Source organism: Equus przewalskii, chromosome 14 (assembly GCF_037783145.1).
Source record: "Equus przewalskii isolate Varuska chromosome 14, EquPr2, whole genome shotgun sequence".
In the NCBI taxonomy this organism is placed as follows: domain Eukaryota; kingdom Metazoa; phylum Chordata; class Mammalia; order Perissodactyla; family Equidae; genus Equus; species Equus przewalskii.
This window is the reverse complement of record NC_091844.1, coordinates 73,409,597-73,426,771: the sequence shown is the minus strand read 5'-3', so window position 1 is coordinate 73,426,771 and position 17,175 is coordinate 73,409,597. Positions and strand designations below refer to the sequence as shown.

At 40.0% G+C, this 17,175-nt stretch overlaps 1 long non-coding RNA gene across 1 annotated transcript; it reads left to right on the top strand.

Moving 5' to 3' along the window:
* Positions 1-12,949: 12,949 nt before the first annotated feature.
* LOC139075602 (uncharacterized) lies at positions 12,950-15,386 on the top strand. Its single transcript, XR_011526199.1, has 4 exons — positions 12,950-13,078; positions 13,600-13,653; positions 14,048-14,088; positions 15,263-15,386. It is a non-coding gene; the product is annotated as an uncharacterized lncRNA (long non-coding RNA).
* The last annotated feature ends 1,789 nt before the right edge of the window (positions 15,387-17,175 follow it).

The window sequence follows — 17,175 nt, the reverse complement described above, 5'->3', positions numbered from 1 at the left end:
GCGTTTAGCATTAATGCCAGCAGGTCTAAAGCTGCTGGTTTTTCTTAGTGTGCAAAATGCTTTCACGTGCAGTCTCACCACTGATTCCTACAACAAACCTACAGTAAGGGTTAGGATTTTCCCTTTTTTACATTTATGGAATTAAGTCATAGTATAAGGCAATGAGCATGGAGTCTGGAATACGATAAGAACATAATGCACGTAGCAGAGCTGTAAATGGAAGCCAGGTGTTCTGACGCCCAGGTATTTCTCCTTCTCCTGCTGACTTCCGTGAGGGGGTAGGAGGGTGAAGAAGAGTTTGGCACAGGTGGGTGGAAGTGGCTGGATGTTCTTCATGTAGCTGCCTCTTGAGAAGGGGCCCTGTGCCTTCTCCCAGGAGTCCCTCCAAATATGTGCAGTTGGCACTGGTGAAGCATTCTTGAACACTTCTTCTAAGTCAAGCGCTTCTTAGGTATTCTATACCTATTATTTCATTTGATCCTCATAACATAAATTTGAAGTATGAACTGTTATTGACTCCATTACAGATGAGGAAACTGGGAATCAGGGAAATTAAGTAATGTTCCTAAGCCTGCATGGAAAGTGTGAGAGCCGAGTGTCTACCCAGGCAGTCTGAGTCCAGAGCCCGAGCACTTAACCATTAAGTTACGCTGCCCTCTCTACCACATCCAGTCTCTTTTCTTTATCTTGCCATCTCTACCCTTCTACTCGCTGCCACCTCTCACAGGGAAATCTGAGTTTGTCTACACTCAGGGTTTTAACTCGACTTCACTTTCCCTCAATCCCTTTGTCTCCCTGGATTAGGGAAGGAAGCAAATAGACATTCCTTGGACTAAAAGCAAGAATTTATAAAAAATGCCTGTGATATTCTTGTAGGATATTAGTGCTTATTCACTGGTAGTACTTAGTGGGTGATTATAATAATTATGCAAAGCAAACAAATTAGCTAAGTTAACTTCTCACGAAAGCTCATTTCAATGAGGTGTACAAGAGAAAATGATTTCTCCCACTTATTGTTCGACCAAATGGGAATTCTAAAGGAGAAAGATCATTCTAACAGGGATAATTAAAAGAGCCATCTCCTAGACATCGCATTTAAAATGTACACACATGTGCACACACATCACTGTCATTTAAGACCTACGTGCAAAGACGTGGATGTGGAGACCAATTTCAGGTTAGCTTATTTTAAGTAAAAGCAGTGAAAACTTGTGATTGAGGACTGCAGCAGCATCTTTAAAATGCTCATATTTCTGAAATAATGAGCTACTTTGCAAGATGACAGATTTAAATAGTGAAGCATAAGCTTCAAAATACTTGCTGTCTAGGCAAGCTTATGATATTTCTACAAATGGGGTTTTCATAGTCTGGGGGGAATTGGGAAGGATACATCGAGTACTTCTCAATTTTAACAAACACTTTATATTGCAAAATTCTTCATAATCACTTTTAGTAATTGTACTTTCCAACAGTTCTGTTATTTCCATTTCACAAATACAGTAACGGATGCAAATGGAATAAAGGGAATATTTTGGAGCCCACTTCCTAGTTAATATCAGGGGCTTAATGATTTCACTCAGCTGAAAATTGTGAGAAATCAGACTTGCTATTGAAAGGTTGATCTGTGTAGTTCTTAGAAGGGGCTCCGTGGTGGGAGTCACTGCTGTACATGCAGTTCTGCCTGGACTGTGCTGCTCTTAGCCCTCGGGGCTTCAGGGTCTCCAATAGAAGGTCACGGGTGGAAGGAGTCAACCCAAGAAGCTGCACTGGCTCCAGTCTTGTCTATCAGCTGGTATGTAACTCTTCGAAGTACTATATTTTGAAAGGAATCATTCACTCATTTCTTCATTCAGGAGCAAGTACTTAGTGAGCATCACAACGAATCTGTATTGAAAGCTTTCTAACCAAAAGGTGATTTGGAAATCTGCCTCTGCGCCTTGCCACCCAGCTGTCACAGACGAATCGTGCTCCCAGTATTTTGCACTTGAACTGTCCTGAGTCAGATACAGTTTAGATGTCAAGTGAGAGGAGAACGTTTTTAAGTTGTATTGACCCTGGTTTTAAAGATGCCGTTAAGTCCTAGGAGATATTTATCTAAATGTGTTAAAGATCAACATATCTGTAATCTTGCCCATATTTGAAAGCCCAGGGTGACTTCATCTTCTCTGTGAAACCCTTCTAGATCAGCTCATCCTCTAATCCCACCACTTGGGACTGGTATTACACAGGCTTCCATTTCCCTTCAATTCCATTCAACACTTGTTTGAATATTTACTTTTTGTCAGGTCTAGTGCTCGGCCTAGAAATCATGCATCATATATTTTATGAATTTCTTTATTCATCTCATGTTTTAATACTATTTTACCTATGAGATCATGAGCTCCCAAAGGACAGGATGCAGTTGATACTTCCCCTACATTTCTCCTGACATAGGCCAGCACAGTAACTTTGCACATAGGAGAAGACGGATGATAGTAGCCGATCAACTAAAAATCATAAGTAAATTCCAGTGCTATTCACTGATTTACTATTATTTTCCAAATTCTTCTAAGCCAAAGGGAGAAGTTGCATCTTGTTTTCTAAATGAGTATTTATTTCACATTTCTGATTCCCACATTTTGCATCATAGAAATCCACTAAAACTTCTTTTTTGGCTCCAGTTATTACCTGGCATACATTACCCTTCCTTTTTCTTCTTTTTCACTGACCTTCTGCATAGCTTTTACATTTGCACAGATCTGTGATAAGACAGGGAATTCTGCCACTCCTTGACAGATATTCTGTCATTCTGTGCATTTCATAAAGACAGAAGAGGCGGTAGAAATTAGCAATGTCACCTCCAACGTCAAACTCAGTTAACAATCCTTTCCTGTTCATTTTCATACTCCACTTAGCCCAAAGTTTTTACTGTTGTCTTCTTTTTTGAAACTGAAAAGCACGTCTGCATTTCCAAAGAATGGTGACAGGAGATGCAGCCGATGAGAAAAAGCTGACAGAGGGAAAAAATGTGTTAAAACACATGGCCTATTAGAATTATAATATATTCTAGAAAGAGATTTCAGAGTTTTATACCCGTTATTTGCAAACAAGGAGCCTGAAATAGGAAAAGTAAGTATTTTATCCTGGTCGCCTAGCAAGTCAATGGGAGACTTTGGACTCTACGCTGGGTTGGTGACCTTTTCCCTGGCTACTCCGATTCATCAACATAAAATCCTCTGTGAGGTAACACAGGCTGGAACACTGACCTTGTCTGTTAAGCTGCCTCTGGAGAAGCATATATCACAGTGACTTAGAGCACAAAATTTGGAGTTAGATGGCTCTGGACTTTCAAAATCAGGCTCATGAAATAACCTTGAACAAGTTATGTTCCTTCCTCTAGTGTCTGTTACCTCCTCCATAAAAGGAAGATAATGATAGTGTCTACAGGCTTGTTCTGTGAATTAAATGAGCTAACGGCCCACAATTTGGCACGCTGTGAGGCTCAAATCATGGCTGTTACTATTACACATACACTGCTTAGAAATAATTGTGAAGCACACAGATGAGTTCTTTGGCAGAGAGCAGTCTAACAGCACATGTTGTTCAATCTCTAAAGTAGCCGTTGGTGACCTGTTAAACTAGGCCATTACCCACTTGCTGCATTTATTCATTTGCTTCTTCATTGGGTGCCTACATAAATATTTATTGGGCACCTACTCAGTGCCATGCACTGTGCTAGGCACTGGCAATACAGAGTTGATTTAGATGTGGTCTCTGTCTGAAATACTCCCACAGAGAAGTAACTGCTTTAGACTCATAAGGTTAACAGTAGAAGTATCTACAAGGTAGCCCAGATAAAAACTGAGACCCACCAAATGGGTTTTAGAGAGTCAGAGAGCCCTTTGAATCTCTGAGCTATATTTCTTTCATTTCTAAGGGTTTCTATGATCAGGCTCATGATGAAGTAATATCAAGAAAATCTGCTCACTCCTAATATGCGCAAACAAATTCAGAAATGACATATTGCAAAGGTAGGTCGTATCTGATTTAACATGCTCTGGCTTCCACTTAAGGAGTCAGCCCTTGCCTGGTTTCCTCTGCTTTCTCTTTCCCCAGGGACCACCAGAGAAGTTTGCACTGTGAAGTGATGGATGCATACAGACCACTCACTCTAGCGATTGTCTTTTTGAAGGACAATGGAGGGGATTTTTAGGGTAGGTTTAATTTATGATTTTGCTTATGGGTGAGTTTGGGTAGAACTTGGAGTAGACAGAGAATCATGATATTTTCACTTACCAGAAAATAAAAAGCTTTATGGTAAAGATGAAATGAAAAAGCGCCCATGGGGAGTAGAGAATGAATGTCACTAAGAAAGTTGTCAAGAAGAGCAGAGTCCTGTTGCATTGCAAAACAAAGTAGGAAAAGCAGGGCTGGCCTGGAGTGACAGGAAGTATGCAGCTTACCTCCCTTCTTGGACATTTGGGAAGAGTGAGGCCCAGGAGGCTTTGCTAAGGTCATATGTGAGCTGATGGGAGGACCCAGGGTTATTTTCCAGTCTCAGTCCACTCTCTTTTCCACCATGAGAGTGCTTTGTTACCTGTGGGCTGCACTGCACCACCTGAGAACACTTTCACTAATCTATGAGGATCTTCAGAACACGCCCAGTAGGACTTCTCTATCTAGATTGTTCTCCTGCCCTCCAACCATCACTTAATTCTCTATCATCCATTTAATTGCTGTGATGAACTTTAAGAATTGACTTCTTCCAAATCCTGACATCGAGGACTCAACCTAGAATCTTGAGCCATGCTTCCCTCCATAGCACTGTACCTCCTCCCATATAATGTTCTCCCGCTTTCCTTCCTCCACCCTCTGCCCTCACTCGGCCCCATTTAGCATCTAGCAGAGTACTATTTAACACAAAGCATTCAATAAGCATTCTTAGATTAAACAAAAGTAATGACTTAATAATAGACAAAATAAGTATAATGGAAAGATAATATTACACAGCGTGGAGGATAAAATGGATCCAAAGAGCAACACAAAATTAGCTGAAGCATCTTTTTGATCTGCTCTGCCCAACTCTATGGAAAAAGAACTTCACTATGAGAGGTTAAAGTTTGCCATTTGCCTCCCTGATTTATTTTCTCCCTTGTCCCTATGTCTTTGTGTCTTTCTATGCTACTTTCTATGCCGGGGCAGTAATCTCTAGAGCTGCTAATTGTCCCTTCATGGATCCACAGTACTTCTTGTGGCCTTGATGGATGACTGTTCCCTTAACATGTTTACAATTCCAAAACACTTTGTACTTTGCATCCCTTGAGAGTGCCTGGGATATGTAGATAGGGATGGCTCTGTGCACAGCCGACTTCCTCTGCCCCGCCTTACATTCAATGCAGGATCCTGCAGCCAAAAATTAGAATAAGGATTGCAGAAGCTGCTTTGAGACCTGTGGTTACTAAGAGGAGAGCAATTCAATGGTGGGGGTGGGGGATAGGAGAGTGGGGTGGGGCAGTCAAGATGTGGTCTCTGTGCCACCCAGCTGTAACTCATTCTCAGACTCCCAAAAACTCCTTGCTCTCCAAATTGCTCTGCATAATCTTTCCTCCAAGGCTGCTCTAGGTTCTGACCTTTCTATACCTGATGCTTGCACTGGTTCCCTCATTTTCAGGACATAGTTGTCTAGATTCCAGACCTACGTCACCTATTCAGGCCCCTATATTTACTACTAGTCTTGTTGTTCTTTCTGTTTTCAAGGCCTTTCATAGTTATACATTCCACATCCACTGTCACCTGCCTAAGTTAGGCCCTCAGAAGGCTCCTGCCCATTGCACTGTCTTGTAACTGCCTTTCCCCTCTAGCTGCCGTCATTGCCAACCCACCATCTCCATAAGACAGACAGCCTTTTCCATATGCTGGTCATCTGGTCAAGGACCTTCTGTGGCTCCCACTGCCTTTGGAACAGGCCCTCAAGGATTGTTGCTGATTGATGGATTGCTTTGTAAACTCTGCACGGTGCCTGTGTTTACGTGGCCCTGACACAGCTTTTAATGACCACTCACATTAATCTCTCTTTCCAAAAAGGTCTTTGGAGATATTTAATGTGCAGCCTGTGTCTCTTTCAAGTAGTGAGATATGCCTGAGAGGTGGAAGTAACTCCAGAGAAACCACTGAGTTTAAACAACACTCCGAATGGCATGCCTTCTTTTGGGATATTTCTCCAGACTGATCAGCTTGCTTGAAAGTAGAATCTGCCTTCATTTTTAGCATCACTCCAAATTTGAATGCTGTTGGTGTCTCAGAGCACTGCAATGTTCCTTGTGACAGCTAGAGCAAAGTCTAATTATGGAAAGATAAATATGAGTTCCAACTTCTTGCTTTTCTGTAGGATGTCACAACCCTAAATGCTTTGTGAGTTCAGATTTTTGTGAGTCACTATTATTGTGCAGGAGAAAAGTTTATATTATAAAATCTACTCTTAGCTGTACAATTTCTTCAGAGACCCAGAGCTCTTCCTGCCTTTACAAATTTAAAGAAATTGGATAAAGAGACAATAACCTGAGCTTTCCTGGAGACACTGGATATTTTGATCTATTTTTACTGCAGCCTATTTCCAAGGGCAACGCATCTCTGATTTTTTTAATCAAATAGTGTGAATCGAAAGTTGCAGCCTGACCTCTAGAGCAGACACCACGGGATGTCAAAGGCAGCTGTGAATAGTATGAGCACCAAAAAGGAGTCATCTTGGTCTTACTATGGGAAAATAACCTTGACCCAAAGCTGAGGAAGCAGACTGCCCTCTCAAAGAGCAGGGGGAGCCGTTGCTTTACATTCAGGACTGCTGCATTTTGATCTGCGGCTCGCTCCTGTCTGGGCACTGGTGATGTCTGAACTGGGAGACCTACTGTGCCTGGCTAAGACAAGATTAGAAGATTAGTCCAACTTCTCACTGCTGTCAAATCTTTCTTTATTGAGTGAGTGTCACAGGTAGATGCTGCTGAGAGATCTCAGTGGAAAGGCGGAACAGAGGGCAATCGAGCAGAGAATCACATTTATGTTTGTTTTTGAGCAGCAGGGATAACCATTAGCAAATTTATGAATTAAAGTCTTATTGACACTTATATTGTAATTAGGATTAGCATTTCTTTATTCTAAGGTAGGACTTCTGAGTCTCAAATCTAAGAATCTCAATGCCTATGTAATTCTGGGCCTATCACATGGAGTGTAGAAATATTTAATGATTAATTAATTAATAAAAACCAAGAGCGAACACTGTGGACTATTCCCTTTTCCCTTCAAGAGTTAGGGCTATTTAACATGCTCTCCTAACAGCACCCATGGTTCCTTCTTCAAATCAATGCAAAACCTGGAATTACTTGTTCATTCTTTGGCTTCCCTTCTAGTCGGTGAGTTCCAAGAGGGCAGAGATTACATCTGTCTCATCATTTGTCTGTGTGGCCCCAGCTTCTAGAATGGTGCCTGGCACATAGTACACATCCAGTAGACATGTGTTACATGAATAAATAATATTTGAAAGGTCACACATTTGGCACTTCAGATTTTGGTAGACAATCTTCATTTGCTAAATCCTATAATCACAGTGACTCTATATCTCTGAGAGCCCAAATTTAAAACTCTATCCTATTTTTACATCACATTACCCATCATCAAGGCACCAGGCTTACACAGCTAAGAAGACCTTCCTTCTCCCTCAAAGGAAAATGAAAAAGAAAAACAACACAACCAAACCAGTTTTGTTCACCCTGAGCAGGGGCAGGAGTTAGCTGAGGGAGAGCTCTGGTGGTCTAAAGGGGTTTAACAGCTAAGTAAAGGATACAGCCAAAGACTGATAATGTGGACAGTGAGTGCAGAGGCAGGAGGCAGCTGGCTCAGAAAGCATGTTTGGGGGTATGCGAAATTCTGAGAATTAGACGTGTCTACAGCCAAAGACAGATGGGGGAAGTTATGTATTAGGGGACACCAATTGAGCTCATGGGATAGTCTCAGATGAGAGTTCTCCCTAATGATTTCTGAACACTGGAAAAATCCCCTAGAATTTAGCTGCCACCCAGGGAAAAGGTGGGAGGGAAAGGACTTTTGATTGACACTCTCTCCAAAAAGACCAAAAACAGATCAATGCAACGTCACATTAGCTTGAATATTCCCCCCAAAAGTCTCCTGCTCCCTCTTCCTGGGAGATTGAAAGAAGGAATAAACAAATTTAGATAAAAATAAAGAAGTGCTTGAGTCTCCAGATTCAATTATCATAAACTGATTATGGTCATTTTTAGAAAATTTAAATTGGAAAAAAAAACAGCTTAGAGAAATATGTGGCTGCTTCTGTTGTTAGAGTGAAGAAGAACATCTTAATATTACTTTTGTATACTAATCCACCTGTTCTGTTCAAGCAAATCTTTCCCTAATTTCCCTATATTATCTGCTAAAGGATGAGTGACGAAGCTTAAATATATAACTTCCAAATAATTAAGCTTGATATTTACTTTCAAAAATGGAACCTATCTAAGAGCATCAGGTCCTTGCTGTTGAGGCTTTTTTCGTAAGAGAAGAAAGAATGAGGAAAAAAGAGCCTGCTGAGGCTGAAATTTTAATTTTTAGACTAGGATGTTTCCAGAAGCTAATAGGACTTTGAATTCATGTTCTTGAGGAAATTTTCTACATCCTGCTGGGGTGTAGAAAGCAGCTCTATTATCTACTGGATACCTGAGAGAGAGGGCACAGGGCCTGCTGTGTACAATCTCGAACCTTGAAATAATCACTCATTTTGACATGAAATTCAGCCGGTAATCTGATTTTTAAGACCTCAGCATTAAAAAAACAAAATCAGTTTCTCTGGATTCTACTCTATCCACATGTGAAGAGAGCAGATTTTATAGTTGGACTGTTCATTTTCTTGGAAACGTAATGGTGAGTTAACATGAAAAATATGTAACAATGTTTGTTCTTTGAAAGATCCAATACTGCTACCATGAATTTAGAAAGATCTGGTTTTAATTAATTTGGCATATTTGGGTTGAAATATTAGCATATGGTCTGTGTTCCCTGCCCTGCCATGCCTTCCTCCCTCCCGCCTCCCATCTCTCCCTCACCTCTCCCTCCCATCTCCTCCTTCCCCTCCTCCCTCTCTCATTCTTTTTGGAGTTATGATTTGCATACAATAAAATTCACTGATCTAATTGTTCAGTTTGATGAATCTTGATTTTCATAAATACCCATGTAACCAGTATCCGAAACAAGGTATAGAATATTTTCTTCACCTCGGAATGCTGTGTTGCGCTCCTTTCCAATCCAGAGGCTCCCGATGTCCTGATTTCCATCATGTTAGTGTAGCCTATTTTTCGATTTCATCTACATACATAGCATGCCCCTTCTGTGCTTGGCTTCTTTCTCTTAACATAATGTTTTTGAAATTCATCCATATTGATATATTTGTAGTTTGTCCCTTTCTGTTGCTGAATAGTATTCCATTGTATGAATATCCCAGAATTTCTGTATTAGTGTTCTTGTTGAGGAAACTTTGTTCTCAACAGGAGAACTGTCAGACTGGAAACTGTTTCTAGTTTTTGACTACTATGATTAAGGCTGTTACAAGTCCTTTGTGGACTTGTATTTTCATTTCTCCTGAGTAAAAACCTAGAGATGTAATTCCTGGGTCATAGGATATGTGTAATGCTTAACTTTTTCAGAAGCTACCAAACAGTTGTTCAAAGGTATTGAATGATTTTTTATTCCCAGCAGTATGAGAGTTCCAGTTGCTCCAAATCTTCACCAACATTTGGTAATGTCTTATTTTTTTAAATTTTAGCCATTCTAGTGGTTATAGATATCTTTTTTAAATTTGTATTTCCCTGATGACTAATAGCATTGAATATCTTTTCATGTGTTTACTGGCCATTTGTACATCTTTTACTTACAAAGTGTCTGTTCAAGTGTTTTGCCCAAATTTTTATGCACTGTTTAATTTTTTTATTGCTGATTTGTAGGAGTACTTTATATATTTTGAATATAAATTCTTTGCCAGATACATATAATATTTTCATATATAATATTTCATCCAGTCTGAGGCTTGGTTTTTTATTTCCTTATCTGTGACTCTCAAAAAGCAACAGCTTTTATTTTGGCAAAGTCTAATTTATGAATTATTTTCTTTTAAGGTTTATGCTTTTAGTGTCCTATATAACAAATTTTACCTACATTGAGATTGCAAAATTCTCCTATGTTTCCTTGTACAAGTTTCATAATTTTTGCTTTTAAATTTAGGTTTATGACCCATTTCCAATTGATTTTATGTATGCTGTGAGGTAAAGGTTGTGGTTAATTTCTTTTTCACACAGATATCTAGTTTTTCTGGTATCATTTATTAAAAAGATATTTTCCTTATTGAATTAAATCAATGCCTTGGTCATAAATCGTCTTAACATATATGTGGGGGCCTCTATCTGGACTCTCTATTTTGTTTTATTGGTCTATATGATATGATCTCTCTATAAGACATCAATATCAGAGTTTCTTGATTACTATAGCTTTATAGTAAATTTTGAAATCAAGTGGTATAAATCCTTCAACTTTGTTCCTTCCTTTAATATGTTTTTTATCTTTAAATTTTGAAATCTTATCAGACTTACAGAACACTGTAAAAGCAATAGAAAGAATTCACCCCAATTGCCCAAATGTTAAAATCTTACATAACCACAATACAATACCAAACTGAAAAAAATTAACATTGATACAATACTGTTATCTAGTAGACAAATCTTAAGTTTTATCATGCCTTTTGCTCATCTGGGTTTCCATTCATTATCATTTCCCTTCAGCCTAAAGAAATTCTCCTAGTAGTTCTTATAGTGCAGATCTTTTGAAATTGAATTATGTCAACATTTTTTTCTGTCTAGAATGTCTTTTGTGTGTGTGTGTGGGTGATGCAGATTGGCTCTGAGCTAAAATCTGTTGCCAGTCTTCCTCTTTGTTGCTTGAGGAAGATTGTCACTTAGCTAACATCTGTGTCAATCTTCCTCTGTTTAGTATAGGGGATGCCACCACAGCATGGCTTGATGTGTGGTGTGTAGGTCTGCGCCCGGGATCCAAACCTGTGAACCTCAGGCCACCAGAGCAGAGTGCATGAACTTAACCGCTATGCCACGGGGCCAGCCCCAAGAATGTCATTATTTTGCCCTCATTTTTTTAGGAGAGAATTCTAGATTGACAGGATTTTTTTCTTTCAACCTTTTACAGATGGTGTTTCTTTGACTTCTGGCCTCCATTGTTTTTGGTGACAAGCTAGTTTTTTGTTTTTCTGTTTGTTTTGATACCAGTTCTCCCTTGCATGTAATCTTTTTTCTCTGGCTGCTTTTAATAATTTTTCCTTATCTTTGGATTTTAGAAGTGTGACTATAGTATGCATTGTTATGGTTTTCTTTTAATTTATCCTGCTTGAGTTTCAGTGAGCTTCTTTAATCTGTAGATTGCGATCATTAAACAATTTTTGAAAATTCTCAGCCAATAGCTCTTCAAATATTTCTACTGATCTATTCTCTCTCTCCTTCCAGGACTCCAGTTACACATATGTTAGGCTATCCAATTGTTGTCCTACAGATCTCGGATGCTTTGTTCACCTTTTGCTACTACTTTTCTTTGTATTTCAGTTTGGATTGCTTGTATGTTCCAATATTACAGTTCTTTGGTTCTTTCTGTTGTGTCAATCTACAGTTGGTATCAAGTGGATTCTTAATTTCTAATATTGTATTTTTCATTTCCAGCTTACCCATTTTTTTTTGTATTTTCCATGTCTCTGCTGAGATTTTTTATATCTTCACACATGTAGTTCTATTTTCCCATGATATTTTTTAACATATTTATCATAGTCATTTTAAACTCTTTGCAGGATAATTCTAATATTTAGGGCATCTATAGCTTCTTTTCTAGTGACCTTTTCCTCTCTTGATAATCATTCATTTTCATGCTTATGTGTCCCATAATGTCATGATTTTATGTGAGCAATTTTGTCTAAGAGAATATTAGAGACTGACAAAAATATGATTTATTTCTAGAAAAGTGAATGCCTCTTTATCTATGAAGTTGCTAGTGTGGGGAGCTAAATTAATCTAATCTGTGTTTTTTCACATCAGCAGAGAAATTGAGATCTTAGCATAGGTGAGCTTTTGCAAGTCTTTTGTGCTTGAATTCCAGCCACCAGCTTTTTGGGTTACTGTGGTATTCTCTTTGCTCTCCATTTCCATCCAACCTGGCTATACCTCAGTAAATCTCTCTGTTCTTGCTCTCCATCTACAGTCCTTGGGAGCTGCTGCCCTGAATTTGAGAAAGACCCCATTCACTTACTGAGATCGTCTCTCACTTTTCTTCCCATATACCCAATTGTGTTGACAGGTAAGTGTGGTCTCACTCACTGAGTCACCTCAGAATTCTAATTTGTCAGGGCAGTCTCCAGACAGTCACTAGAAGTTGTTAACGTTGGCTGCTTTCTTCTTATGCCTGATCACAGAGGATTCTTCTGCCGACTGCTGCTCCACCAGAGATAAAAGAAGTCATAGTTTCCCCATCTCCTGGGAAAGGCTTGTCACTTTATTTATTTTGTTTAATTAATTTTCTGTCTCCTCAGTTACCCAGTAAATTAAAACAACAAAACAAAAACAATGAGTTCTAACTCACCCAGTCTTTTCTTATTAGAGTGAGAGTAACTGTCTCTTGTGATTTTTTGTGCCCTAACCAGAAGTTGACAGTTCTGCCATTATTGCCCATATTTTCTGTTGTTTGCCTGAGTTTTTAATTTTCTACGTATAAAATGGCACTATTTTTCGTTCCTGATTCGACATAAAGATTTGTATGAGGCTCTGATGTTCTCAGAATTTCAGTATTGTGAGGTGCAAGGATCCTCTCCTCTTTTCTTCTTTTTTGGATATGGAGGTGTATCCTTGTTCAGGTCCTCCAATTCAACCAGACACTGCTGAGTAAATAGTCATTGGCAGTTAGCTCACTTGAAGCCAATCCTGGGAATGGTTTCATTTCTAGGACATTCTTGCAACCAGAGATCTCATGGACATTGGAGCAACTGACCAAACTCAAGGTACTTCATTCTGTTGCTAATCCCTGAACATGTCAGTCACCAGCATTTAAGATTTAGTTTTACTTTCATTAAACAAACAAAAGACACAAACTGACATATTGGTTTAGACTCTGAAATGGAGTAGAAACTCTTAGATTCCTGAGAATCCAGGTCAAGATGATGGTAGTGAATGTGGAGGGTTAGCAGGAGCTTGCTGGTTTCCTTGGTCTGAGGAAGCTCAATTTTTGCAAATTACCCGTACAAAGATGGTGGATGTTAGAATGCTCTCTTGGAAACCCTGTGGACTCCTCACTGCACGTAAAACTATAGTCTGTGTGTGACTGGGATAACCAGCATGTCTAGGGTACACAGCTATAATCCTCAGAGGGGTCTGGTTTCCACATGATTAAAGAGAACATGGAAGTTAGGAGTTTATTTCAGCTTTGTGTCAGCTGGGATGGGAGAAAATCAAACAAAATTTTAAACAGACGTTCAATGTGTCTTCCCCGGAGTCTAAGTCAGGCTTTTTTTTTTTCTTTTAGTTGAAGAATTACTCACCAGCAACAAGGAGTTTACAATTTTCTTGAAGTTTAATAGTAAGTAGAGACTACCAAACATTTGTTGAGTAGTTCCTCTATGACTAGCATAGAAGTTTGATCTCTGAAGTGAGGAGTTTATACTCTAGATCAGGAAACTAATGTATAAAATTAACCAAAAATATTAAGCATTATTTTAAAATTGTCCAACACATGGTTAAACCGTAAAGTATGAAAGACCTCAGTTAAGGAAGTGGGTGGAAAAGTGCTGGGCAAAAACAGAAGTGAGGGGTCTTAAGGAGACTTCACAGAGAAAATGGAACTTTAGGAGGGTTCTGCGATATGAATAGCAGGTTTAGATGCAGAGACAAGTTTGTGGTATGGTCATCTCAGAGATTTGCAACTAGTTTGGTGCTTGATATAGTTTCACTTATCTTCTTGTCATTCCCTATAGGAAGGCAAGAGGCCTGAAATGTCAGAGAAATGAATTCATTGGTAAGGAGTTCCATAGGTCATATAATTACTAAGTGGCAAAATTGTGGAGGGAGCCTGTTTGTAAGGTCTAAATATGAAATAGTGACATTTAGCTCTAGAAGTGATCATCTTCAAACAAGTCTATGAACTTACTTCATTGACATAGGTTATATGAAAACTAAGCTGTCTGAGGAAACCAAGTCCTAGGAATACTTTTCAAAGTCTATTTTACAATTACTTGAACTCTAATTTCTCCAGAGCAGTGATTATCAATTAGAAGTTTATATCAGAAACTCTTGGGAGATTTAAAAATTCAGATGCCCAATTCTACCTAAGATCTACTGTATCTGGGTGTCAGGAGTGGGCTTAGGCAAGGTGAGATAGATAGATGGATAGATAGATAGATAGATAGGCAGACAGATAGATGATTCTGACATATACTTTTGATTATGAATAATTTTCTATAGCAGAGGTTAACAAACTTTAGCATGCATCAGAATCACCTGGAGGGCTTGTTAAACTATATATTTCTGGACTGCACTCTCCAGAGTTTCTGATTCAGTAGGAATAGGATGGGCCCGAGAATTTGCATTTCCAATAAATTCCCCAATGATGCTGATGCAATGTGGTTGGTCCGGGAAAACTTCTTAGAGATTGGAAACCATTCAAAGAGGCAGTATAAACTATATAAATATATGGCTTACATATGGGTTACAGGTTCCCTGTAGGGAAGGGAGGGAGCTGGATTGGGGACATGGGTTTTGGGATGGCTACGTGCCCCATCTTTGCTCCTCCACACACGGGAGGGCCAAGAACCCTCACAATTCCTGCTGACTACATACTGTGGTAGCAAAGAACACAGTGGCTTTCAATTGTTTCCAACCTCTGGGAATACATATTAATCCTGATTGAGACTATTCTTGAGAAGAATGACTGACGGCACCTCTTGTAGGAAGTCTGCTGAAATGGTCTCAGCGTTTCCAGACTCACTGGGATAGGTCTGCAGCCTCCCTAAAAGACTCCTCTGCAAGGAAGAGCACACACAGGGGGCGGGCTGTCCTAAGGTCAGGGCGAGGGATCCCAACGGAAAGCAGTATCTTATCACTGACGTTGTTTAGAAGTGCTGGCTCATGGTAATAATGAAAAGCAGACTGACTTTTTGTGTGTTTTATTATTGGTTTTAAATTCTGTACAGATAATATTCCCTTTTATTACTTGCACCTGGGGTGGACATCTCCCAATGATCTGGCCTTGGTATGCCACTGCTTGGAGGCACAAAAGTCTTTCTTGGTAAGTTATCCACTTTATTATGACCACGGATCACTATACTTCAAAGGACTCAATAGAAATAGACTTTCCAGTAAAGGAATTTCCACAAAGTCCCTGGAAATAAAAGATGTCTAATTTCTGGACATTGAACATTCTGTCAGTTCTTCTGTGAGGCGGGCCATTCCACAGAAGCAAAGGCAGTCTCATTTTCTCAAGACAATAAGAAGAAAAGAAAAAGAAAAACTAGAATTCAAGCTAATGTTTTCTTTTTAAGTGTGAGAGTCTCTTACCTCCTTGCTGCAGTGTGCCCCCAGACATATCGGCTCCTTTTGATTCTCCCGAGCTGTGTTTTATGCTGGGTGTTGCTGGCAAGAGTCATGCCACGAAGGCAGAGGAATTTAAGCAAAGAGAGCTTTAGAGCAGTATGTATTGGTCTCTGACAGGGGAGCACTTGACTGAACAAGAACCAGCCAGATGCAGTGTCTCCAAGGTGAATCTGTAATAACTTAGGTGGCAGTAATTTCCTAGGAGATTGGCATAATTATACCCAAACAAATTGCCTGAACAGCCACATATTTATTAACACGAGATTAAAACTCTCAAGTTTGAGCAAACCTGGCAAGCAACAGCAGAAGCCAAAGCAGTGAGGAGCATTGGTAATCTGTCTGATACCCAATACCAGACAGCTGATTAAGAACCAGGGTGGGTCCAGCCTGCAGTTAGGGCCTCGGAGGCCTCAGCTCTAGGTTTTTGCTTACTAAAATGGGGATTAAGATCACTGGATGTCAACACTTAGAACTTGTATCGGTTAGCTAACTAATATGTACAAATCACTCCAAAATTTAGTAGCTTTAAACAACAATCATTTGTATGGTTTATAATTTAGGCTGGATTTAGCTGGGCAATTTTGGTTTCATCTTGACCCTCTCTTCTCTGCAGGTAGCTGCAGATTAGCCAGGCAGCAAGGGTTCTGGGCTTGGTTGGCTGTTGGCTGGGGCAATATGATGAATAGGACAAATGTCTCTAGTCCTCCAAAGCCTAAGCCAGGCTTGTCCTCATGGTGGTTCCAGGGTTCCAAAAGAGCAAGAGGAGCATGGAAGGCCTTGGGAGGGTGAGGTCAGAACTGGCACACCATCATTTCTGCTGGATTCTACTCACTGACTAAAGCAAATCACAAGAGTCAGGTGGAGAGGAAATAAACTCTGCTTCTTGATGAAAGGAGCTACGACATCACATTGCAAGATGTCACAAAGAGCATGGGCGCAAGGAGCAATGAAAAAGTGTGGGCTTTTTTTGAAATCTACATCAAAACCCCTTGGGGCCGACCCCGTGGCCGAGTGGTTAAGTTCGCGCGCTCCGCTGCAGGCGGCCCAGTGTTTCGTTGGTTCCAGTCCTGGGCGCGGACATGGCACTGCTCATCAAACCACGCTGAGGCAGCGCCCCACATGCCACAACTAGAAGGACCCACAACTAAGAATATACGACTATGTACTCGGGGGAGGGGGCGCCGGGGCTTTGGGGAGAAAAGGGGAAAAAAGTTAAAAAATAAAAAAAAAACCTACCAGAGGTGATATTCTAACCAAGCTCAAGGGGTTCACCCCTTGGTGAGTGTGGAGTGGAAATGCACAAGCAAAGCTGAAGTAGGTGAAGAAAAGGTTTATTGTTTGCACAAGCAATGGAGCAGTGTCTCCCTAAGCTCCTGAAGGTGGCGACTTTATACACAAGAGAGCAGAAGATAACACGTTTATTTGTTACAACTGTGCTACATCAGGGCACATGTGCAGCAGGTAAGCAGGCCATTACATAATGAGTTCAAGCTAACATGCCATTATGTAACGA